At 40.9% G+C, this 26,528-nt stretch overlaps 2 long non-coding RNA genes across 2 annotated transcripts in view; one reads left to right on the top strand and one right to left on the bottom strand.

Annotated features, from left to right (window-relative positions):
- Positions 1-26,528, bottom strand: part of LOC121670745 — a 230,032-nt gene that overhangs the window by 114,486 nt on the left and 89,018 nt on the right. The gene's annotated exons all lie outside the window — the stretch shown is intronic.
- Positions 8,204-14,891, top strand: LOC121670747. The gene is made up of 3 exons (XR_006018242.1): positions 8,204-8,214; positions 9,690-9,739; positions 14,860-14,891. It is a non-coding gene; the product is annotated as an uncharacterized LOC121670747 (long non-coding RNA).

Below are 26,528 nucleotides of genomic sequence, written 5' to 3'. Positions count from 1 at the left end.
TTGTGCTTTGAGAGTGAACAGAGGCACAGCCAGACCCAGACTGTGATGGCATCCTCAAAATCTACACAGAATCACTGCAAAAATAAATGCAGTCGAGACCATCCCTTACTGTAGGAATGTTACCCCCTTCATTTTTTTGCTTTCTTATTTTTAGTGGCCTTATCAAAAAAAAAAATATGAACCTATAGTTTTGAATCCATTCAGTTCTGTAAGGTAATTTCCTCTTCAAAATGAAAAACGGAAAAGAAGTAGGTAATGCTTTAATTTGTTATTAGGAGTAATTACTGTCTGGCCTCGAGGGGTTACTTGTACATTGGTTTTAACAAGAAACCCATTTAACATATATTTATCTTTGTAAATTGTCCTGAATGATCAGCAAATACCTAATCATCTGCAAAAAGCTGTTTAAAACATCCTTAGCCTGATAACAGGAAATTATAACCTATGAGACCAAAGAAGCTGAAGTGGTGGTTTAAACCATGATAGACATTTGCAAGGAGGCAAGAAATGGCTGTTTTCATATGTTTGCTTTGACTCTTTTCCTTTGGTTATGAACACACCAGGAGAGACCCAACTCTGTTCCTCCCACGGCTGGGAAAGGCAAGAACCTGCCTCTGATGAGTCCTGAAGTCCCTGAGGAGAGGAAAGGCAAGTTCTTATGCTAAACCACCCTGGCAAAGCACAAACTGCTGGTCTGAACATGGAGAGGAATTCAGGCCAGGATTTGACCTTATGTGAGGCTCAAGAACACTGAAGATGAGCAAAACACCAAAAACACAGAGAAAATTCCAGCACCTGAAGAGCAAAGGGACCTACTCAGACATTTCTGTACTTCAAACAAGTGCAAGCTGTATTTCTTATTAATTAAAGGTGCTGTGACATGGTTAGAGATAAAAACAGACTAAAACTGGACCTCACAGCTCTGCTTTGATGCATGAAAACAGACGTGCGTGTCACATCATTCCTCTGCCCTGCTTTGTCTGCTCATGTGAGCAGACAGGGGATGGAAAAACACAATAATTTTCCTCTCTAGGGACTGCATAGCTCAAGGGATTCGTAATAGGACACAAGCCTTTCAGCCCTAAATCAATTACTCAGAATTGACTCAGGTTGTTAGTGACTGAGTTTGTTTGGCTGCATAAAATACATAAAATATATTCACTCTCCCAGTGCATGTCAGGTTTGGCTCAGTGCAGAGCAGAGAGGTGGAGAGACACCTTCCCATCTTTTCCTTCTTTCAGAGAAGCCAAGATCAAGAAATAAAAGGTGGAAACGATCCTTACAGTTTTCATACAGCTAAGAATTCTCACACTCTGGACAAAACACTCTCCAAAGTTTCTTTACAACATCTCTGAAGTTAAAACAAGCTCACCCGAAGTCTGTGACTACAAAACCCTCAGACAAGCAGATCTAGGGGGCTGTGTCAAGAAAATTTCAGCAAATCTGCTTCCAGGGCTTTTTGTTAATTAGGGAACAGTGGCTTTTTGCTATAATGAAAGTAAATATAATTTTACATAAGCACGACTTTCCCTTTCAAGAGGCTTAAGAGATTCCATAACTCCATAGTAACTCATGTAAGCTTTATAATGAGCCAATAAATATCCAAGTGCAGGTAGTATTCAAGCTTCACCTAACAATAATCACCAGCTCCACGATGCTGAGCTGACCATGGATACAGAATAGGAGGATAAAAGGGCTGAATACTTGAAGGGAAAAATTCCCATGGGAGTTACCAACAAATACCAGGCATTTCTTTATACCCGATTTTTTTTTCTCCTTCCAGACCCAGAGAATGATCAGGAAGCACAAAGGCATGTGAAAATGTGTAAAACAAACATAGAAAGCTTTCAAAACTTTCATAAACCTCAGAAAAGTTTATGTTTGGTTTGAGGAATGCAGAAAAAATGAAATAAAGAAAAAAAGAAAAAAACCAGCCAGTTCTGGTTCTTGTTTTATCTAAAGTGGTTCAACTGTCCCTGATTAATCCACAGGAGTTTGCTCTGTGTGGACACTTGGTAGCCAGGGTTTTTCATCCCAAGAGTGGATGCTCACAAAAGAAAAACAATGCAACAAAAAAAAAATAACAAAACATTAAAGAAAAAAAACCAAGCAAGACCCACCTAGTAACAAAGTAAACCTCCAAATGACAATTTTTTATGCACTTAAGTCACACAGAACTGAATACTGAGACCCCTGTGGATTTACTCCATGCTCAAGACCCCAAATTTTCCATAAGAATTAGATTATTTTGGAGTTTGGTCTGCAGTGGAGCAGTGCGAAGAGCAGCAGTGGTGTCTGGAGCAAGGCTCAGGGGGATGAAGGAGCAGTGCTGCCTTGGCATGGGAGAACAGGCACCTGAAACCCAGATCAGCCCCCGGGCCCAGAGCCTGCTTTATCACAGAATTATTAAATTCCACCAACCAGAATGCAGACAGGAACCTGTTAAATATCTGCATTGCTCACAAAACTGCATGAGGGACCATAAACAATATATATTTTTTAGTTGAACAGATAAAAAGATCCTTTTTGTAGAAAGTCCAGACACTGTTTCCAATTTTTTTGAATGGAGCCATAGATGCACAGGCACACGCAGACAACTGCAGACGTTTTAGATAAAATATATTTAATACTTGTAAAATCTGTGTCTTGCTTCCCTGTTTTCCAGGGCAGGTCTGCACAAGCAGGGCAGTGCCAGGCCTAAATGAGCTCAGCAGCAAAGCAAAGAAAATTGGGGATACAGGTTTTAGGGGAAAGTTGGTGTCTGGGACCCAAAATCAGGTGATGAAACCCAAGTACAGAGTGGCATCACAGTGATCCAGGGGAGACCTCCAGGTAGGGCTGGAGGTGAAAGATTGGGTGAAAGATGTTGGGCAGCAGGGATAGTAAGGGAATTTATTAACAGGAATTACAAGGACTGGCCACAGTTTTAACAGCCTTTTCCACCCAACTCAAACTTTTCCAGAGCCTTTCAAAGTGCTGCTTTAAAGGCTCAGCAGTGGTGCAGGGGCCCACAAAAACCCTTTAGAGATTAACACAGCTGGTGAGTTTGCAGCACACCCAGGTTAACTCTTGTATACCTCGAGAAATCAAAGAGGAGCTTGCAGGAATATGGGGGGGACTAGAAATAGCAAGAATATGAGTTTTGGAGAGCTGATAGATGGTCAGCATCTCCTAATTTCCATAGTCACAGATTATCTCCAGCTCTGAGGCAGGGACAGAGCAGGTTCTGAGAAGTCCAGAGCTCCAGGTGTGTTTGGACAACGCTCTCAGGCACAGGGCGGGATTGTTGGGGTGTCTGTGCAGGGCCAGGAGCTGGAGCTGGATAATCCCTGCGGGTCCTGTCCAGCTCAAGATATTCCCTGACTCTCTGATTCGCTGCTGAGGAACAGCCTCACTATCTGACACTCACATTTCGAGGCCCATTTCAGGGCTGTACCCTGTCCTGCGGCACCATGGCTGAGCACGGCCAGTGCCACCCACCCCCTAAAGCAGCTCTTGCCCCACTGCATTCACGTGTGGCAATTATGTTAAAGGATTTCTGGTGAGGCTTGCTTTCACACCACGGGACTTGCTGAGCTGCAGGAATGACATTCCAAGCTTTTATTTATTTCTTTATTTGCCAGACCCTTAACATTCTCCCTCTGTAGCTTTTTGGCGCGCGGATTTATGGCACTGTCTAAAAGTCTAATGCTTTTCTTTGAATATACTTGTGGACGTTTCTGATCTCACTTTAATTGGGCATGCTTTAGGCTCACATAAAATATTAACATCTTAGCCAATGAAAGTCAGTGCCCAAAGCTCAGATGGTTCTAAAATTAATATAACCTTGTTTCTTGCTCACAGAAGCCACGAAAGATCAATTCCAGAATAATTTTTTTCCAGTATCTGATAGCTCATTTTATCTGGGCAAAACATGCCTGTTTCATGACCTTCTGGACATGCTGTGATGCACATCTATTGTTTGTGGAGTTGAAATAAGGACAGAGTGAAGCTTTTGATACAAAGATTATTTGGGGAGAGTTTGATTATTCCTTCAGCTGACTTATTCTTAGGTACACACACGTAATGATTTTTCCATCTCAGAAATCAACAAGTCTATTATTATTTTAAAAGTTAAGTACTGTTGATACAACTCTTGTTTATTAGTTTGGTTTCCCCTCAGCAAGAGCATTAAACTCCAGCACTGTCTCTGAGTGCAGGAGAAAAGGCTGAGCAAGGTGGGGCTGTTCAGTCTGGAGAGGAGCCCCAGCTGAGAGGGGACCTCATCCCTGTCTGTCCCTGGCTGCAGGGAGGGCTCTGAGCAGAGCCCAGGAAGTTTCTGAACCAGAAACTGGTTCCAGAACTTCTTCCCTGTGCAGTGATCAAGCCCTGAGCAGAAGCCAGAGAGGGTGTGGAGTCTCCCTCACTGGAGATATCTGGACACAATCCTGTGCCATTGCTCTGGGATGATTCTGCTGGAGGAGGGAGGTGGCACCAGATGAGCCCTCTGTGGTCCCTTCCAGACCGACCCATCCTGGGATTCCCACTGCCCCACAACAAACCCATACACAAGAGCAGGTCAAGGAACTCCCATTTAGAAACCTACAGCTTCCTGGCACTTTCAGATGAGTAGAGGATTAAAATTCAGCAGGATGACCATGTGATGGCAGAGCTGCAGCAGGAGCTCAGCCAGATCCCTGGGCAATGAGGATTGGCTCCAACTGGGATGGCTCCAACACAAGAACCAGAATGCCTGGAGTAGCCCATTGCAGCAAGGGACACTGGGGATGTCAAGGCTGTACAGAGTTGTGCAATTCGTTTCTGCCTTAATTATACTTAATTCTGCCTTCACTGCTCTAACACTTCTGCAAAGACAAAAAAAATCAATGCATCATTTCTAAAGAGAAATCCCAAAATACAATAAACTAGGTTCAATATTGTGGCCATGTTGGATGGGGCTTGGAGCAACCTGGTCTCACGGGAGGTGTTGGGATGAGTCTTGAAAGCTCCTCCCAACCCAAATGATTCTAAGACTCTGCGACTGGCTTCGACCAAAATCAGCCGTTTTTGTTTAATTTCCAGCAGTACTGGGAGCAAACAGCCACTTGTAGATAATGGTGGTTTTCCCCATAACGCGCTCTGATTCGAGAAGAATCCAACCACTTCCAACACTCAAAGAGTCAGAGGTAGCTTTGCCACATGACAAACACCATCGATTCCTAGAGCAACCACCACTGAAGGCAGAGCTTGAAGAGGCTGGGAAATGTACTTCCCTGGATTTCAGGAGAGGTTGGGAATTGTGCTTCCCTGGGTTTCAAAATCTTCCAAAGCAAGGATGCACAATATACTAAAAACTATCTCCATTCCTAACAGTACCACCACGTGGGTCCTCTTTGCCAACTAAATAACAGAAATAATTAACCTTTATATTTGCTACAAATGCATTTCCTTATTTCTCCTCTGCTTTGACAGCTCTATCTTTCAAAACAGAGAGAGCCAAGTCCAGAAAACAAAGTATTCTAAGTAAAATACCTTTTCTTTTTTGTTTTGGGTTTTGTTTGGGGTTTTTTGGGGCATGAGGTAGTTGTAATTTCTTTGTAGGAAACAGGACTTTTCCTAAAAAGAAAGAGAAAGCCCCCAGTGGCTGGGGAAAAAAAAAAAAAAAAAGATAATTTTTATCTGTAATAGGAATGAGAACTCAGTAATATTTTTATTGTTATTTTTAATTTCCTCCATCTGAATCCACTCTGGGAATAACATTCAAAACACGAGAACATTAATCATGTAAACTTCTGTTAAACTCCTGACACCTCTCTTGTCCTCCCATACCACAAAAACCCCTCAAAATAAACAAGAAATTAAGTTCTGACCCCTCCAGAGACCTCACAAACCCCTCTGGAGGTTTTGCCATTGCTATTCATTTTACACAGAAAGTTCTGGGATGCCTTTCTGATGGTTCCAGCGTGTAACCCTGAGACAGATAAGCTCAGAGCCGGGAAACCGAGTCCAAGTCAGGAATTTATGGGAAAGCATGTGGAGCAGATGGTGGAGGAATGAGAGAGGAAAGGAGACACAGCTGAGAGAGAGTGAGTGTTGAGACTGTGTCAGATGGGAGAAGGAGGAAAATTATGCTGATCTAGAAATGCGCAGTGGAACTCTTCACTACTGAATTAGTAAATAACCAGGAAAAGGCATCCTTTTTCCTTCAGGTATTCCAGGGCTTCCATCTCCACCAGCTACGTGCAGGTATCACTAAAACTCTCACTGCACCCTGGACAGGAGAAAAGCACCATTGTTGGCTTTTTAGTGATCCCGGAACCTTCCCACCCAGTGCCGCCAAAAGTCACATTTCAGTCATCTGAATTTCAGATTCAATCCAGTTCTCCCTGACTGGGACCTTTGACTCAGTTCTCCACCCACTGCTTACCATGGATAGTGAACTCCCACCAGGATGGTTTGAAAGTCAGTTTTCAAAGAAATTTTCATTCCTTGTTGTTATGGGAGAAAAAAAAGTAGCATATCCTATAAAACAGCTCCAAAATGCATTTGTAATTACAGTAATTTTTAATGATGGTTAGCAAAACATTAGTTTCCCTCACTTCTCAGTATAACTGTTGTATAAAAAAAGTTATTCTCTTTTGAATAAGTCTGAAATTATTACCTTTGGTTTGCAAGTTTGGGTATTAGGCATAGATTTTATTTTCAGCACATGCAGCACAACCTGAACTGAGAATGAAAATACATAATCTTTGAAAAGAGAAGAAATAAAAACAAATGAAATATTCTTATTACATGGCTTTTAGAAATCATGTCTGCTTGTCCATATTTTGTATTCTGAGCTAATCTATAAGCCTGATTTCACTGAAAGAAATTCCCTTTTTAAATTGGAGGCTGCATAGGAGGCCACACTGTGCAGCTGAAGAGAAGAGAAGCCTTTACACTTTACCCCCAAACACGCAACCCCCCACCAAGCCGGTTCCCCCATGGGCAGAAATCCTTGTGTTCCCCACCGACAGGGACACCCCAAAAGCACAGCCAGGCAGCTCCAATGCCAAGTTCCATTCCCACACTTCCCACCCCCAGCCTGGTGCCAAGCGATGGGCAAGGGAGAGCCAAAGTCTTGCCGCCGGCAGCAAAACATTCCCGAGGGCCAGGGCCAGATTTCCACGCGCTATTCCAGGCTGTGCCATTGGCCCCAGCACATCCTGGCAGAATCCAAAGGTGTCCCAGCGGTTGGTGACGCCTCAGTCTCTGCTATTAAGCCCAAGATCCAAGTGGCAGACGCCGTCCCCGTTCCCACCCACCGGGGCCGGGTGCTGAGAGCCGGCCGGGCACCGTCAGGGACAGGCTGTCCCAGCACCAGGGCGCAGGAGAAAACAAACACCACCAGCCTACAGGCTGAGATCTCGGGGAAAAAGCGAGGCTGGAGAGCTCATCTGGGAAACTCAGGGAGCTTGAGAGCACCAGAACCAACCACGCTGCTCTGAGAAATGTTCACAACCTGGAAAGATGTTTTCTCTCTGACACCACCCGTGAATTTGTGTCACCACTGGGCTGCTCTGGGCTTTATAACCAGGTTTTTGATGGTAAGCAAGAGGGGCTTGAGGACACAGAGCAGCTTTACCTTTACAAGAGTGATTTTAGACACTGAAATATTTGCTTGGAATCTGGCGCTGATTACCATGAGTATCCTGGGCTTTCCTTAGAACTCCTTCCAGCCAGGTGGAAACAAGCAGGCTTCCTGCTATCGCTTCCCTACACCTCTGGCTAGAACAACAACATAAAAAAAAAAACCGCTAAAATCAAAAATAAGCCCTTTACACCTGTGACACCATAGCTGCTAAACCCCTTCAGTTTCCAGGATTGTCCGAATCAGAGGGATTCCAACCAAAAAGAAGTGATGAGTTCAAGTAGCACAGCTTGATCCCAGTCTGAGGGTTAGGGCTGACCACATATTTATACCCCATGCAGGCAGAGATTCCGGGATGGAAGTTGTCATACACAAAGGGCAGACACCACGTCATCCAGGACACCTGCCAGTTATTCCTCATGATACAACATCATTTTCTGGGAATATCAGGGAGTACACCAGTGACTACCAAAAGTGCAATTGCCATTTACCCTCCAGTCCCAACAAAATAAAATAGAGTGTTTAAAAGGGGCAAATCAGTGACAAATCAAAAAAGCTGATACAAACAGCAGTCTATTTTTAAATGATATTTTTAAACTTCTGAGGTCTGAGCTCAACAACATCGAGCAGAAATTTCTATTTTCTGAAAGCAACATTCCTCTTGCTTTCTGCCCTGCCATTGAAACACTTCAATTTCAGAGCCCAGACAAGAGGCAGAAGATTAATTTTTTTTAAAAAAATAGCAGGATCAGTATGGAATAAGCAACCAAACACACACCCCCCCTTCAAAATCCTTTATAAATGGGAAAGAAAATTTCCTCATGAATAAAAAAGTCATTTGCATTTTGGACATGGTTTTCTCATACCTTTTTTTTTGGGCAATCCAGTTTGCCCATTCCTTATACAATTTTGGTTTTAGCCTAAGCAAAACTGTTTCTGTGCCCAGATGTGGCCACATCTGGAGCTGTGCCAGCCCACTCATGTGCGTGGTCTGACCATTAAAAAATGCCCTAGGGTATATCCCTGTGTCCTGCAGCCGTAGGGAGGAGGAGAGAAGATCCAGCAGGCAGGAATTGTGCAGCAAGATTGATTGATTTAATTATTTTACAAACTCTTTTATAGACTTTTTTCTTCATAGTCTAATTGGACAAAGGATCAGCCACTCCTTGGGGGTGATTGGCTAAAAAACCCTAAAACATCCATTGTCAAAATATTTTTCTACTGTACTATAAACAAGACTTCTCAAGGCTGCAGGTGTTTCATTCTGTACATAACTCTGCTACCTCTTCTGTGAGAGAGAAAAGTCTCTCACTGACTTAGAAAATAGCAAGAAAATCCTTGCTGGCAGCATTTTTGTATCCACATCTGACAGGGGGATGAGAAATGGTGGAGGGGTGGTGAGGGATAAAGGGAGTGTTTCTTTTGACTATGAGATAAAGTCAAGATTTGAAGTGTTTTCCTTCAGGAAAAGCAACTCTGCCACCTGTAGAAGTATCAATTCACTTTGAAGAGTAAGTGCTACTCTTCAGACATGGACTAGAAGACAAAGATCTTTGCCTTTTTCTTTCAAAAGAAGGATGCTGGAATCTAGGTTGCAGCCAGGCTGACGACACAGCACCGAAGATAGGGATCATCCCCCTAAAGGATGACGTCAACACAAAAACAAATGGAATAACAAGAGTTTGCCATGGAGAAATTAAATTTAAAATAAACACAAGGCTATGTACTAGAGAGTAAAAGGCTGGAACAACAGAGAGTAAGTTTAGCTCTCTTAGTGTTAAGATGGATTTTTAGAAACCAAGAAAATGGGTAAGAACAGGTGGTTGAAATGATAAGAAGTTTTTTCATACATATTTACAAACTCATGACACGTTCCAAGTATTTTCATGCAGTGAAAGGACAAGGGGCAATGGCTTTAAACTGACAGAGGGCAGGGTTAGATTAGGGATAAGGAAAACGTCTTCCCTCTGAGGATACTGAGGTCCTGGCACAGGTTTCCAGAGAAGCTGTGGCTGCCCCTGGATCCCTGGAAGTGTCCAAGGCTAGGTTGGACACTGGGGCTTGGAGCAGCCTGGGACAGTGGAAGGTGTCCCTGCCCAGGGCAGGGGGTGGAATAAGATGGATTTTAAGGTTCCTTCCCACCCTGACCATTCTGTGGTTTAGTATTTCCAAGACATGTTCAATATTAACCCAAAGATAATTACTGGTTGTGTTGCTCCCTCCTTCTGTTCCTTTCTGCTTCCATGAGCTGCTGTTTTCTCATTATCTCATATTTTAGTTGAAAACCATTGTTGCTGGGGAAGGGTCATCAACTTATCTATTTACATGTTACAGAATCCATCTATAGGGACACCTATAAATAATTAAAAATAGCAATAGCCATAATGGCTTTCTAAGAGCACAAATGAAGACACACTCAGAGTCTTGAAGACCGTGCACTCTGTATATGAACAGAGCACCCAGGTTTAAGGATTGGACTCCTTCAGGTCTGCAGGAATGCTCTTAAAGGAAAATGAGAAAAAGAGCATAAGGGATTTCAAGGAGAACAGTGAGGTTGAGAGGCAAACCATTTCAAACTCTACAGATAGACAGTTGGAAGATAAAAAGGGACAGAAACCAGAAAATGAAAGAAAAATCACTCTCCCATTTGTCCCTACTATTTACACAAAGAGTAACACTATCCGAAATTATTTGTATGTCAGATCATACGATCTCCTTCTCAAAAGATAAAGAGGGAAAATATTTCTATTTACATGGTGGACTTAAGAGTGTGCTGCTAAACTACCTCACTCTTTTTGTTGTTATTTTAATCAGTTTACAACACAGCTACTTCTGTAGTTATATATTTGTTCATCCAGTCTGTCGGTTTTTTACAGGCCAATTCCTTCAACTGGAAGTGAAATCAGTGGTGTGAGTGGTGCATTTTCTAATGACATCACTGGCTGTAAAGGATGAACAGGCCAAGTGAGCCAAAAGTCAGACAGACATTTTTGAAGCCATTTCCTTCAAAAGCAGCATGGATCACATACCTTACCCTTTACAAACCGAGAGATTTTAATAATTTATTTCCCAGAGGAGTTTTATGACCCCGGGGATAACAAATTTAGCTGTCTAATTATTAACGTGCTTAAGTCTAGGAATAGATGATTTTTCTAATATCCCAATCGTTATCCTCATCAACACACATCAGGGCTAAGATTTAACACACTCGGTGTGGCAAAGCTCTGCTTAAAAGCACTGACTGAGGTTGCTGAAGCACTTCAGAGCAGTCATAACACAGTACAGTAACAGCAATAATCATACTCTTATTTTAATTGTATCCATCTGAGTTATAGCCCAACACAGAACAGTCCACATTAGCAGTGCTGAGCTGCTTTGAGCTATTAATGTCATATTCCACCATAGGGTATTTCAGGAGCTTGTAACTTTCTTCTAAATGTACCAGATTGTTAAAATTCATCGTTACATGTTTATCTGCAAGTAAATAATAAAGGGATTGAGAGTTTTTAAAAAACAATTTTAGCCATTACCGAGATAGTCTGGTTGATGTTTAACAGATCCTGCTATAATCCTTCCTGTGTCAGAAATTACAGCTAATGTTAAATAAGAAAGCACAGAGTTTCACAGGCTCCCGAGTATGCTGCCTTTAACAGTCCCCACATGTCTCAGCAAGATGAGTAATTGTCCATCAGCCTATGGTTCATTAGGGATCAGAAATCAATTGAGTGGGAGGGTTCAGCATAGCAGGTTACACAAACCTTGGCTGTGCTGGATTCCTGATGAATAGAGTAGTTGGGAAAGGGAAACTTTAATCTGATGGCTCCAAGGTAGTTAGGCTACTGACAGCCATGCAGTGCAAGGCTAATTGGGCTGGCAAGGAACAGAGGTAGAGGACAGGGTCCAAGCAGAGAATCAAATGCTCCTTTGGAGCTCCAAGGCCAGCAGAAAGCTTGTCTGGGAGGATGACCTACTGTATAAATGAAAGGCTCACAAAAATTAACCAAGTAGAGAAATGCTCCTTAGACGAAAAACATGTTTTATAGCTGTGGTTAAAAGTGTGCTGCTGCAAATAGCGGCTCTGTGTGTCACAGGCCAGTTTCAGCCTGGATTTTATCACCTATTAAAATTAAAATTATTCTGGCTGAATCCTCTCTCTCCATGGATGCTGCTTCCTCTCCCACTCTCTCTCCACAGCTCTGCTGTTTCAGGAAGGTAACAAATTATCAAACCAATACGATTTCTCCCCTTTTCCAGGATTCACAGCTCCTTCCCATTACCTCCTTAAAAGCAGGATTTTGCTGTAGTCACCCAAACACAGGGAATGTGAGAAGAGTTCAGCATCCATTTCACTGCTCTGTTCTGTACAAAAGGAATCAAACAGGCAAGTATTATAAAAAGACAACGATTAAGAAAGATATTTGGGGAGCGCAGTGATCTTCAGCAACAGATGAGCTCTCTTCCTGGTGCCGAAAATATTTTGATTTATACTCTTTCAGCAGAATGAATAGGGTGAACTAAAGTGTCTACATCTGCTCAAGACTGCATGGCTTTAATCACTGCTGGCCTTAGTGGTCTGCATATGCTTGCAGAAATTCTTACAATGAGATGAATAAATACATGAAAGCATTTGCCCGCATGACGGCACAAAGCAGAGGTTCTGAATAATGATGGATGAACCTCAAAGGAGATCATAGGTTCCATTTAGCTGAGTGCTGGCGCATTAGGGTAAGAGCCCTAACTACATCAGCCACTTAAGCCTGCAGAAGTGGGCTGCAAACTGATGCAGGAACTACAGCTCTGCTGCTCCTGCCTGAGTCTGGGTGAGAAAAACGGGGCAGCAACTTTTCTCTTGCTATCACAAGGCCAGCAACATCAGGAATGTAAGAACTACCTCCAAGCAAAAAACCAGAAAGTCCTTAGGGAGAGTGGAAGAAACTCAGGTCAGTTGTTGCTGCTGTACAGAGCTACGTGGCATTTACAAGTTCAGGTATTTCCAGTGCAGCTCCTACTATGGGCTTCAGGAGAGCTTTGGGGAATGTGGTTTCCATCACTGTGGAGCAAGGAGCCTGTTTTCTTCATGCTATCACCATAAAATACTGATTTCCTGCCATGGAATAAGGGGAGGGGGCAAGTACAGCCATATGAGAATACTGAGGCCCTGGCACAGGGTGCCCAGAGAAGCTGTGGCTGCCCCTGAATCCCTGGAAGAGTCCAAGGCCGGGTTGGATGGGGCTTGAAGGAACCTGGGATAGTGGAAGGTGTCCCTGCCCATGGCAGGGGGTGGAATGAGATGAGCTTCAAGGTCTCTTTCAACCCAAACCATTCTGGGATTCCGTGATAAAACTCACGGAAATCTACCAGAACTTTTTCCAGTGAAGATAAAGATCTTCCAAAGCTGCTTCTGTGGAGCTCCCAGATGAGTGCAAAAGCAGCGATTTGTAACTCTTTCTAAAGGAAATTTAATGAGTGGAATTTACCATTTTGAGGTCGCAAGTATCCCGCTTCCATATGGGACACAGCCAGGAACTTGTTGATGATTGCTCCATTTCTTTGAACTAATACTCCAAGCATGCAGCATCTTCCCTTTGCACATACTTCACTTTCTATGAAAAATATGATGTGATTTACTCATATGAAAGGTCCTACTACATCCTGATTTGCAGGACGAAGTGCAGAGCTTGCATCCAAGAGTACTGGAATATTTACAAAGCCTCCCTATGATTTCAGCAAGCTCTGGATCTGGCTGTGTATGGGCTGTATCTTTATTACCCAAGCACATACAAGAGTAGGTAGACTTTTAAGACCTTGTGTAGACAGCTGTGATGACAAAAAATGAGTCACATACAGTGTCCTTTAAGTAATTACTCAGATTTTCCTTTTCTCATTCTTAAGAAAAAAAATATACATTTTAAAGCACTAGAAGTAGCACCATTAATTTAGTTTTTGTCATCTAAAAAGAAGAATTTTCTGGTTTCTGTAAGTTTTCTTTGAAGTGACTCTTGGTAAAGAAATGAATACAAGAGACTGGAATGCTCACTTCAGCACAGCCCAAATCTAGAGCTAGACAAAGACATTCCTGGTATTTAACTTTCTTTTTTTTTTTTTTTCCCTAAAGTTGTTGTTTTGAAACTTCCATTTTTATGTGAAGCTTCATGACATCCTGAGTCAAAGCAATAAATGCAGCACATTTTCTGGGTCACAACACTCCCATCCCCTTCAAGAAATCATGCCAAATAGCTGTGTCTGTATTCACTCAAAATAATACTTCCTCTAAAAATGCATGACATCTTATATGATTTACATCATGTTATGTTGCGGATTAGGTTAATGACTTCTTGTGCTTCTGTGAACCATTCAAAGTACCACAGCCCAGATTATTATTTTATATAAAATATAAATAGAGTATATTGCTGAAGAGGTGGGTTATTTAACACATGTATTTCCACACGGGTCTAGAAAGAGGGGTGGGGACCAACAGTGTAATGAGCTCCTTCTTCCTGTGTAAAAACAAATGTATTCTACTGCTTTTCAGAGCTAACTGGGCTATTTATAGATGAGAATTAAATGCTTTTCTAGCTTTGTTCTGAGGGTTTTATTTGGAATGTGTGTGTGTGTGTGTCTTGAGTACTGAAGTGCTTCATTTCAAGCACAATGGCAATTGTAAGAGTAACAGTAAAGAGAATTTTTTGGTCATCTATTGCAGCCCTCTTTGGATGAAATCCAGGGTAGGGAAAACATTTGCTTAACTAAAACACTAGTGAGCAACCAGATCACAGCAATGCCAAAGGCATCCTCATGATAACTTAATTTGAACAAATTGCTATTATTTTATTTCATTCATGAAACAATTTAAAACATACAAATACTTCTTCTACAGAAGATACATTTAGTTAATATCAGACTTAAAACTAGGAAAAAGTTTTGGAGTCACTAAACCACTCATGGGTGGCAGGTAGGTGGCATCACAATGATCAGGTGCATTCTGAAGGTAAAATGGGGATAGGAATTAATAGAAAAGAAATATAAAAGAGGCACAGACATTGTAGACAGCAGGTTTAGATGAGATCTTAGGAAGAAATCCTTCTCTGTGAGGATGGGAAGGCCCTGGCACAGGGTACCCAGAGAAGCTGGGGCTGCCCCTGAATCCCTCGAAGTGTCCAAGGCCAGGTTGGACATTGGGGCTTGGAGCAACCTGGGATAGTGGGAGGTGTCCCTGCCCATGGCAGGGGGTGGAATGGGATGAGCTTTAGATCCCTTCCAATGCAAGTCATTATGGAATTCTGTGATAATTCATAATTTTTTTAAAGAAATCTGCTGTGCTCCTACACCTTGAAATCTGAACTCTTAGCTTTTCTCAACACTCTCACCTTGAAAAATGTGTAACAGGCACCAACGTGGAATAAAGAAGGGAAATCAGGATAATCAGAGCTTATCACTTCCCAAAAGAAAGGATGCAAATAGATCAGCACTGGAAACACTTGAGAAAAGTTGGACGAAGTTGTGCCAAAGTGTGGACAAGGCAACGAGACACCAAAAACCCAACCCAGCAGCATCTAATAAAACAAGAAGTCAGCAACACCAAGACAAGAGGTACTGAGCTGCAACCTAACAAAATCAAGTGCTTTAGACACACAGCGCACAGCAGAGCTGTGGAGCTCACCAGGAAGATGAGAGTTTTAAATGGGGTTAATTACCAGAGTATCTGTCCGATGACCAGAAAGAGTGGAGTAAACAGAACACAATGGTATGGCCACAGCTGTGTCACCTCTGATTCACTGCCAGGGTCACTGAGCGTGTGCCAAGGGGAGTTTCTCTCTTCCTGGCCTGTTCTTATACTTTTCCATAACAAGCTACATTTGTCCACTGTTGGAGACAAGCTATTGATCAGCTTTGGGCTGATCTTGGCAGAGTCACACCTTACACAGAAGTGAAACAATACACTCACTCATGCATGTAAAATAATAATAAAACTGACATTTTTCCTGGATTTCTTGAGAAAAATAGAAATACTGGGGGGAAAAGAGCTGTTTCTGACCAAAAAAACCCGTTCTTTTATGTACAATGTATCCTGCTTCCATGGAGCTTCTGTGAAACACGACATGAACTATAACAGATTATCATCCACAGATTAGGTAGAGGATGCTAATTAATCTTTGGAAGTTAAGAAAGACAGTTTCAATGCTTTTCTGGGCCCTTTTGTTACAATCAACTGTAATTCACCACAGGAATAATCCACTGAGAGGAAACAGGGACAATCCAGCCCCTGATCACTCAAAACAACGGTTGGATGATTGCTCCAAGATATTCTTCAGAAAAACAAAACTTACTGGGATCAATCCAGAGGTAATTCGGTGAAATTTAATGGCCTGTGGTATACAGGAGGTCAGACTGGATGATCTAATCACTCCCTTTGGCTTTAAACTTTATGAATCATGCTTGAGGTGGAACTGGTAATGGGAGTCATCTAATGGGAGTGGACATTGAAGCAACAGCCCTGGAGCTTAGGGGAGCACAGAAAGCTCACAACATTTGGCCCGAGGAAGAAGAAACCAATTAAAAAAGCCTCCCATAAGAGGAAAAAACTGCCAAAAAGGATTAAAGGGAGAGGTGTAGGCCTTGGTTTTTGGCATGAGAAAGCTGAGGTTTGAGTTAGCCTAAGCGAGGAGAGAAAAGAACATGGCCAAAGTCATGCCTGACCTCAAGTCTTATGGGCAAGAGCAATTTTTCCTGCTCTGAGCATCCCTTTACCCCCTTCACCCCTGAATGAACCCACTGGCTCCAGCAACCACAGTCCCCTTGCTGAGGGATTTGCCACCTGGAAGTTGGAGCTCCTGGTTCTCCCTTGTCACTGTGCTTCCTGCCCCCATCACTTCTGCCTTTGGAAAGCACTATGGCACATAGGGCTTTTGGTTTTCAGCCCTCTGGTCCACTGCATGCCACTCACACAGAGCCCATCTTTTTTTTTCCTCATACAAGGGGTTCAAAGCACCATTTGGGTTCATTATCTTCCGAGCCCAAGAGTCGCAGACTCTCAATCGATCTGGAGGTCTTCCAATCACACGATGAAAAAGAACATTCATATTAAACCAAACGAAAATATGAATTACAGCATTGGCTTCCTAACACAACCACCCATGACACAGCGAAAACTGCAGTTTGGGCTTGAAAAGCGAAGAAAACGTGCAGCTATTTAATACAAAAACTTGTAGCTCGTGGGGAGCTTTGTGTTTGCCGAGAGTTAACATGAGAACAACAACGGCACAATTTGCTGCTCTACATTTTTTAAGTTTTTCCCTCTAAGAACTGTACATTATTTATAGAAATAGCCTGATTTACATGCAGCTCCTTCAGAGCTGCCGGACGGCACATCCAGCACTGCTACATGGCAACTTATCTCCTGGAACTATCTGTTTGAATAGCAAAATGAGTATCACTCTGATCAAATATACAAGTCCCTCTGCATGAAAATCAATCCTCTGCACAAGACATATTTTGAAGATTTAAGTGGGGTCCAAGTACTGCTTAGTCCTTGTGCATGCACAAGAGTGAATACCACCCACAGGGAAAAATATGCCATGGAAAAATTCATAACTAACTTCCAATAACAAAGACATTTGAAAATGTCATGATCTTCTTCACATACTTCATACGCAGAAAATGTAGTATAAATTCAAGGAAAACATTAATAATTACAAGTTATTTGCTCAGGCCTAACAAGCAGCAGCAGCCTAAAAAGTACTGGCAGATGTCTAAGCAAAATAAAGATAAACACAGTGGGGTTCAAACCACTTTTTAAAATTCTAGACTGAGATTTACAGGCTTTTTAGATCCTGTGACTTTATGCTGTTTGTTTACAAGTTTAAAAATTTTAAAAGAGAAAAAAAAACCTGTTTGCTCTGCAAACATGAGCCTTACATCTTTCTTTGCAGTTTGCCTGTTTATCCAGATCAAAATATAATGTTCGAGACGTTTTCCTTCTGTTGAACATACCACTGTCAGAAGAATTTTGCCCACAGTTTATAGTTATGGTACGGAAAGTGTGCTTTGTACCAGAGATAAAAAGTTAGACTGCTCTTATTGATAGAGTGGCTGTGAAAGTGTTTTTTTTATTTAAAAAAAAAAAAAAAAAATATATATATATATATATATTAAATATCTGCAAGGCTCTGACCTCCAGAACCAATTGTTGATTGCTTATAGTGTAGGAGATTGTTCAGCTATGAAGATACGGTTCATGAATTAGGAGGATGTGACTAAATATAAGTGGTTTTATTTAACAGATGATTATGCTGTGCCTTTTTTTTTTTTTAATGTACTAACCCAAGAAGTCCATAACCAGCTCAGCTTCTGATATTCAGACATTTATATCATCACAGAAGGAAAATATCATATATCAAAACAACAAAATACTGCTATCATCAGAACCACCACATTTACTAAACCCACATTGTTATCTAAAGAATACTACAAAGAAATGCTTTTCCATCTCTCCATTTTAACAGAAGCCTTACAAAGCTGGGGTTTTTGGATTTTGCATTTTCTGATTTCACACCTTTTTTTTTTTTCTTTGAACTTGGACTATTTTCCAGCTAATTCTTGGAAAGTCAGCATGCTGAATGCACTTCGCATCCCATCTTTTATTTGCAAAGCAACCCTCTGAAGGGAAATACAAATTTTTCTTTATTTTAGATTAGTGGAATCTCTTATAATTTTTTTTCTTAAAAGTACAGTTTTTAAGGAAAACTTTGTCATAATCAAATCGGAAACACTGTCCAGAAAGTAGCAGGGCGTGACACCACATACCAATGACACATCAGGGTAATGATGAATATTATAACCTATAAAGTATCATATTTTGTTTGTTGCAAACAGAAACTTGCCAAAGACAGCATGTTCTAGCTAGAGCTGTGAAAAAAAATCACTAATCTTTGTTTCCAAAGATCTGCATGAAGCCATGGCAATTTTTATGAATATTTGCAAATCAAAACCAGATTAAAGTTTCAAAAATCTGATTTTTTTTTTTTTTTTTTGGTACAAGATAGGTTAAATGTTCTCCAAACAGATCAGAAATTCAATGAGGTTTGAGAAATACTTCCCCCCTGCCCCCCCAGCAAGTCATCTTTAGATTGAAAATAATTTTCTTAGATGATCTGCCTTTCTTTTCTTTTCATCCCTTCTGAAGAAGGAAATACTTCCTGTATTCATTCCGAATAAAAATAACAGCGAGGTAAATTGTATTCCAAATGTTTAACTTTTCATGAAACAGGTGAAAAGTTATTACATGCTGGTGAGATTTTTTAAATAGGATCTTTATTCCTTGCTTAAGGGGGGCAGAGAGAGAGAAAGAGAGAAGAGATGAATGGCAGTGACATCTGAAAATATACAACTCCTTTATATTAAGAGAGTTTGGTCATATAAACCTTCTGTCTTGTTGCTCTGAGACCCTTTAATAATGTTTGATACCACTAAAGTTTATTGTTTTTATTCATGAAAGAAAAGAAAAATAAGGATTTTAAATAATAGGCTGATCATAAACCTGAGCTCAATGAGTGATGAAGGAGTATTTTCCTCTGGGGAATTACAGTAGTTGGAAGGGTTTGTTTGAATGTAACCCCGAGTTAAAAAAAAAATAGAAAAAAAAAAGGATTAATGCTTCAGCAGGTTGAAGGGGAAAATTATTTTCTACATTAGTCTTGCTATGAGCCATCCTGAGCATTAGGTGCTACTGTAATAAGTCAAACTACTACAAGTGAAATAATGTTCTTACACGTAGTTTCAGGCTATTTTATAGCAAAATATAGTGGTCTTTTTAATTAGAAGATGTATAAGAAGAAACAAAGTTCATGATTCTGGAGTCAAGACCTGATTTACACTTTGCTTCCACAGAAGAGATTTCTTTTTTTTTTTTTTTCTTTTAAACTTCAGTCAGAGAAATTATTCTCAATTATTTTTATTAAACAGGTTATAAATGTTTGAAAGGCAAACAAATCATACGTGCAATAGGAGAACAAACTATTTTGTGTCATTTTTTCAAGTGTAACTTTTAAAAGGCCTCCAAATTAGGATACTGCTTCATTAAGCTTTTGACATTTGTCCAGTTAAAACTATTGACTCATACTTTCATTTCTTCCCCCTCAAATTACTACAGTGCCACAGCTGATCTAACTATATTTTCCATTTCTTATAAATAGCCACAAGAAAAGTATTAATTATCCTCGTACGATTTAATGCACCAACTGCCTTAACCTTTCAGGTTTCCTTAAACGCCAGCATAACAAGGCATATCCATGGCAGCAAACGTGATTTATGACAGGAATCTTTAATTTCTGTTTTTAAATATGTTACCCACCGATCTGCATACATTTAAATTCGCCTGCAACACTTTTCTCTGTCTTGAAGCTGTTGTTTAATATTCAAGGATGATTTTTGTCCACATACATTTTGGTCTATGTCACCTCAGATTAAATTATTACTGTTTGCAGCCTTTTTGGAGCAGGCCTCAGGCCCTTATTTACAAGAATCAATGAAACAGTAATGAAAATCCATTTTTCATACTATCAGCTCTGGCCTGCTTTTATTTAGTTAGCTGTGTCTAAGCAAGCAATTCATTTTGTGCAAATGTCACGTTGATAAAACAGGACGAGCCAGCAAAGGGTTAATCATGAAATAAAGCCTCTGCTTTCGCCAGCCTCCCCCCCACAGCAAAGCACATCTGTAATGGCAAAATTAAAAAAATATTTTCTTAATGTATGCAAAGTAATGTATATTGACACATAAGCAAGCCTTTTCATGATGAATATTGAAATATATATGCAAAGCACAGGAAATGTGTAACATGTTATAGATCTTTCAGTGTACATTTAGAGGAAATGAGCCATTTATATTCCACAATTTAGTGAATACCTACTGTTTATTGGTACAGAGCACATAGGAGTATATTTGTCTTAGTAATTTATTTAGGTAAATATATTTATTCTTCTAGGGGTTCTTGTGCTTTTTCTGGTTCTATAGTACTAGACATAAATATTTAACAATGCATTGTCTCAAATGTTATTCATGTAATTTATCAGGGGAAACAGTGGAGCTGTAATAACTTTTAAGGCTGCACCTTCACTTAAACCTGAGATTGATTTAAAATGTGGGAAACTGGGATGTTTCTCCATATGCAGGAAGGACAGGGATGCTTTCCCTGAAGAAGCAGGGAGTGAGTCACGGAGCTTGGACGCCAGCTCGGAGAGAGGGCAGCAGCAGACGGGTCACTCCTCTCTCCTGGGCTGCCTTCTCTCATCTCCCCACAGGAAAACCAGGAGTGAAGGAGGGATTTTTTTTCGAAACAATTACTCTTGTTCCATATCACCTCATTTCCCTCTGCAGCCTCTCTTGTCTCCAAGCCTCTGAGGTCCCTCTCACGCTCCCTCAGCTGGGGGGAAGTCACCTTCTGACTCCATCAGCAGCCATTCCAAGGTCTCCTCAAGCCCTGCCTGTGTCCGTGAGACACTCCAGACACCTCAGGTGGGAGGGCTGCTTACAGCAAAGGGTATTTTTCCCTCTGTCAACTCCTTCCTGAAGGCTCAGCCAGCCAGTTCCTGGGCATTTCAGGACAAATTTTCCCTCACTTATTCAGTGATGCCTGAACACAGAGTTTATGAGTGGGCCTGTTAGTGCCTATTAACATCCTCTGCCTCAGCGTGGGATCTTGAACTCCTCGTGAGCACATTCACACCACTGAGAGCATTTTGGTACTGACGTGAAGGCGATGAGGACATTAACTGATTATCTCCTCTCCTGGCTCTGCTTTCTCCATGTCTACAGCTCCCACCCTGGCAACCTGAGGGGGTTTGGAGACATTTCTTCCTCACCTCCTCTCCAGGCTGGCACTGCTACAGACTCTTTAGCCTGTAAATTCAGGAATATTTCCTTTCCAGCTACATGCCAAGTACTGAAGCACTTGTCAATACCTCTTTGTTATTGCTGCTGATGCAATGCACGCAGAGTTTGGTTTGAATTTATTTATTCACAGCATTACAGAATGATTTGGGTTGAAAGAGACCTTAAACTCATCTCATTCCAGTTCCTGCCATGGACATTGTCCACTAGACCAGGTTGCTTCCAACCTGGGCTTCTTCCTTCCTCTGCCTCTCTTTGTCCCAGCCCACTCATACGACTCCACAACCCCACCAAGGAAATGATTTCCAGCTGAAAGATGGGAGAAGGTCCACACCGTCCTGCTGGCAGTGTGGCACTGAACAAATGTTAAGCACACAGTGCTAGGAGGAGCAAGTGGGAAAGGAAATAACGCTGAGAGATTTGCGAGGCGAAAAATAAAGGCTCTTAAGAAAAAATTATTCATGGCATAATCTTGAAAATGCAATACTTATCACTAGACAGGCAACTGGCCTATCATTCTCAAACTAGAGATTAAAATAAAAAACACCCAGCAACTCAAGATTCATTGGGGGGGGGGGGGGAAGAAAAAACCAAGCCACAGCTTTCTAAAAAAAAATTACTTCAGAAACCGAGGAATTTAAATTTGGGGCGCTTTTAAATTTTGACACTTAATTTCCCCAGAGATTTATAATGGTAAGGAAGCATAGGACACCTCTATATGGAAAAACTCAAGGAAAAGAGAACTTTTTCCCCAAGTCACAGTGCAACTATATAGAGAGAAACTGAGTACAATTTGGGTTAAGTGTGGAAGTTGGATCTCAGTGCTGGCACAGAAAACATGGATACTCTGGGTTACCGTAAAATTTGGCTTCGGCCAAGGAAAAAAGGCACAAGAACAATGGTGAGGTTACAGAAATAAAAAGTGCATTTAATTTGGACTAGCAGTACCCTGTAGGATCACATACATCAGATAAAAAATAATTCTTTTGTATAATCACTACCAGTGAACAGATCCCCACACTGATTTCTGTCCTTCAGGACGGGGAGGAGATGTGAAGAAAAGTAAAAAATTTCTTTTCTGAAGGACAGCTGTTCATATATGCATGGTGAATATCACCATAATTTCTCAATAAAGTACTGTGGGAATTCAGAACAGCATCCAAAGCTATAAATTAGAGAGGAACTGCACCCTGCAAGTTGTGAAACATTTTCTACACCGATGTGGCTGTGGGTATCCCAACAGCAGGTCATGAAGCCTGCTCCATAAAAAAAATCCAGAGTTCATCCAAAGCAACTCTCCAACCTTCCAGACAAAAGATCAAAGGAGTATGTAACATTCCTGAATATGGCAAACCATGATAAACACTGTTTGCTTGGTTGGTTGGGTTTATAATGCCAAATAGTATTTATTTTCACATGCTAAAACTCACTTCTACATCCCCATCTCTCTCCGTCTTTCCTGGAAGTACATGCTGAAAGAGGAAAATAATTGCAGTCTTTTCCCAATAAAGTATAGGAAAACTAGATGAAAGTCCTGATATTTTCATTATAGCACAGGCTATAAACTTGAACTTCATAAAAAAAGATGTATGAGGGCACTAATAATACAAAACAAGTTGTCACAAGATCAATATCATATTACAGAGGTGGTTTTACTTTTTTTTACCAGGTCAACATTATTTTTGGCTATCACATGCTTGGTACATTGATCAAAATGGATATATTCGAATCTTATCCAGTATTTTCTTTTCCTGTTGCTTTCTTTCTGGTTAGACATCTATTTTATTTCTCGTGTTGTGCCATGTGCTCTGCTTGGCACTGACAAATTAATTTCCATTCTTTAAATTTCGAAAATTTCCAGCTGTGTAAATTTGACACCACAATTGCGAAGAACGCCAGCTTTATGTTTCTGTTTTTCATTTTTCCCCTTTTGCACTTTTTTAGGAGATGTCAGACAAATCCTCCGCTATGGTACTCGATGCTTTCAGTTAATAATAACCACCACCTCCCTCGGATTATTACAAGGAATAAATGACAGCATTACAGCAAACGTGTTCAGCATTTATCACAGTACATGACAGAACACGACCCTCGGAGCACAAATGGGGTGATTACATTTCTGCTATTGTGGTTATTTCCCGAGAAAGAGTCTTCTTGGCTCTACCAGAGCATATTAAGGCACTCTCTGGCCAAAATTATTGACTGCCTGATGGGTCAGGCAGTCCTGGAAGGCCCTGGATGCCGTTTGCAGAGCTGCTGACCTATTTACTCCCATCCAAGTTAAGTCTCTCTCAGAAGGAACCCTTAGGGTTTACAGTGTCAACAGCCCTGCATTGTTTGTTTTTCTGCTCAGCCCACTACTTATTCAACAGAAGCAAAAGAAGATCAAGAGGAGACTTAGTTAATTCGCATCAAATTTTGTCACATAGCATAAAAAAAGATGGGAATTTTAGCAACGTTGTCGGGCCCTGCCACTGGAAGATGCGATTTGTATGCATCAAGGGAGTGCCCACAGTGCCATTCCAGCCATTAGATTTCCTTTCTTCAAACCCAAATCTCACCATTTCAATGCTGTCAACGCAAAAAGCAGAAAAATATTGTCAATGATGGATGAAGGTTTTTCTGCAGTTTTGAAGAATTGGAGATGAACAGAAAGTTCACCAGTTGACAGCCACCTTTAGCTGAATAAAGCTGTTACATTTAGGTATTTCTAATCACATAGAAAGAACAGAAGAAAATGGGAAGGGCAAGAAGCTTTCTCATCTTATCCTGAAATTGTGAGCTCTGAAAAAACACCCTCTACCCCAAGCTGGACACAGTTTCTTGAATACATAATCTGAGAACAGATTCAGATTGGCTGAATACTTCATCTAATTCAGACAACTTCAGAAGAGAGTATTCCATAACAACTTCAAAGTTGCTAAATCTATTTCTTCCCAAAAACATAATTTAACAGCAAACACCACACCAGTAAGCACCTTCAGACTGAATATTTCCAGTTTTTAACAAATACATTTTTACCGTTTGAATCCAAGAGGAACTTGGAGCAAGCTGGCATCATAGTTTGGGATTGTTTGCTATTATTTATTTTATTTTCATGAGTAGACATTCAAGTTAGAGTTTGATCACTACCTCTTTTCTGTAGCTCCTTAAGGATGAGATTAGAATTAAAATTTATTCACTTCCAACCTTTCTTTATACTTTATCCTCCTCGTGTTTTACAAATGGTGGCAGGAGCTTCATATGCATTAATATTTGCAGCAGAAATATTTTCATATATACACCCAACTATGTACTGGGAAGAGCCACTGCCTGTCAAACCAGGGGAATGAAACCCTTGCTATGAGCACAAGTGCCACCTTCCTGCTGTGAGCTGGGAACCAAAAGAGGTCAAACAACCCATTACGGTCAAACAAAATATTCCTGAGAACCAATTTCCAAATAACAAACAGGCAAAATGTTGAAAACAGAAAAAAAAGGAACTAAAACCAGCATAACAAATATGCAATGAAAGCAAACCACATGCCAGTCACGTAATTTAGAAAGAGTCACAGAAGAGTGTTAATACCGAAATTCTTTGAAATTTCTGAATATTGAAGAGAAAAGAGCAGGTGGATGAGCTCGTAGGGATAACTATTGCTCAAGCATCCGTTGAATTCCCAAGCGGAATCTCAGTGTCCCTGCAGACAAAGGGATCACCACCAACACAAATCCAAGGAAAATGAAAACTCCCGGAGTTTTGGACTGTTCCTTTATCAATTGCTGATCAGAGTGAAGATGTCCTGTTGCAAATAAAACCAACAGAATTTCATTTACCCTTCAGCCCAACACCCACATTTTGGGATTACCTACAATGGTCAGAAGTCCTTGTGTGCTCCCTTCTTCCTGTACAGCCCCAAAATTTATGCCTTCTGCATTGCCTTCTGCAGCTATTTCTCCTCAATCTTTACTCCTTAACTTTTTTTTTTTCTGGCATATTTATTCCATTTTGAGGTTTACCAAACTTTATTAACTTTTTATGCCCAAACAGCCAAACACGCCACACGACTATGATAAAACTCGACATAAAGCCTGTGCATAGTTATTATATTTCATTAATTATCCCCCTCTTTTTGTTGCTTTTTTCTCTACAGGATGCTTTATCCAGGTGGAAACAGGAAAGAAGAAGAACTCAGAAACCAAGGGATTTGAATCCACAGTCCCATTGTCAACAGCGAAAGGACAAGTCCAGACCTTTCAGGCAATTAAAGGTCCTTTGATGCTTCCTAATTCTACTGATCTGGTGTTGCTCTACCAACTTGCTCAGAAGTTCAAAGTTTCTTCAAGACCTCCCTCTTAAAAGACCCTTCTGAGCATTGCAAGGGAACAATATCCTGTCTTTTATGTCACCAGCAGCAAAGTGTGACATCAAATACAAAAAACATCACTAAAAAAATCATGCACAATTACTAAAAGACAAGTAAATAAAAATCCATAACCACTATGGAAAAGTGTCATTTGGAAGCTGAAAAAAAAGTAGTTTTGCTGGATAAACTATTCTGTGAATATTAAGTATTTCAAATTAAAAAATATTCACATTCAGAGAAAAGTGGATGATGTGAGTACACTTTATTTACTTTGCCATGTGGATGATACAGGTACAAAATGCAAACATTTCTTGAAGGTTTGGGTACAGAGCAGTTCTTCAGTCCTGCAAAAAACAGTTTTCCAGGAGGGGCTGGGTACTGTACTTCAGCACAGCTTCCTTTTTAACCCTGTCCCAAATCCTTGCTGCAAGGTGAGCCCTAAAAAGAGAATTGACAGAGCCTGCACAAGCTCTTTGCATGACCTGCACAGATGTCCAGTCTCACCTCCCCGTAATGAAAAGGCTGAAGGCTCCTCAGTCTAATGAGCATTAAAATCTCAGGGGTGTTTCTGTCTGTGCATTTCAAGGGCTCACTCCCCCTTTAATCCTGGTGCCTTTTTAGTTCCTCCTGCAAAGCAGAGGCCAAAGGATTGAGTTTTGTGCACACGAGCGTGAGCTCTGAGAGCA

The sequence above is a fragment of the Corvus kubaryi genome, unplaced genomic scaffold (assembly GCF_017639235.1).
Source record: "Corvus kubaryi isolate FWS band 111438036 unplaced genomic scaffold, C.kubaryi_AGA036_p1.0 37396, whole genome shotgun sequence".
NCBI lineage: Eukaryota > Metazoa > Chordata > Aves > Passeriformes > Corvidae > Corvus > Corvus kubaryi.
Note: the sequence above shows the minus strand (reverse complement) of the source record. Positions and strands in the feature narration are given on the sequence as shown.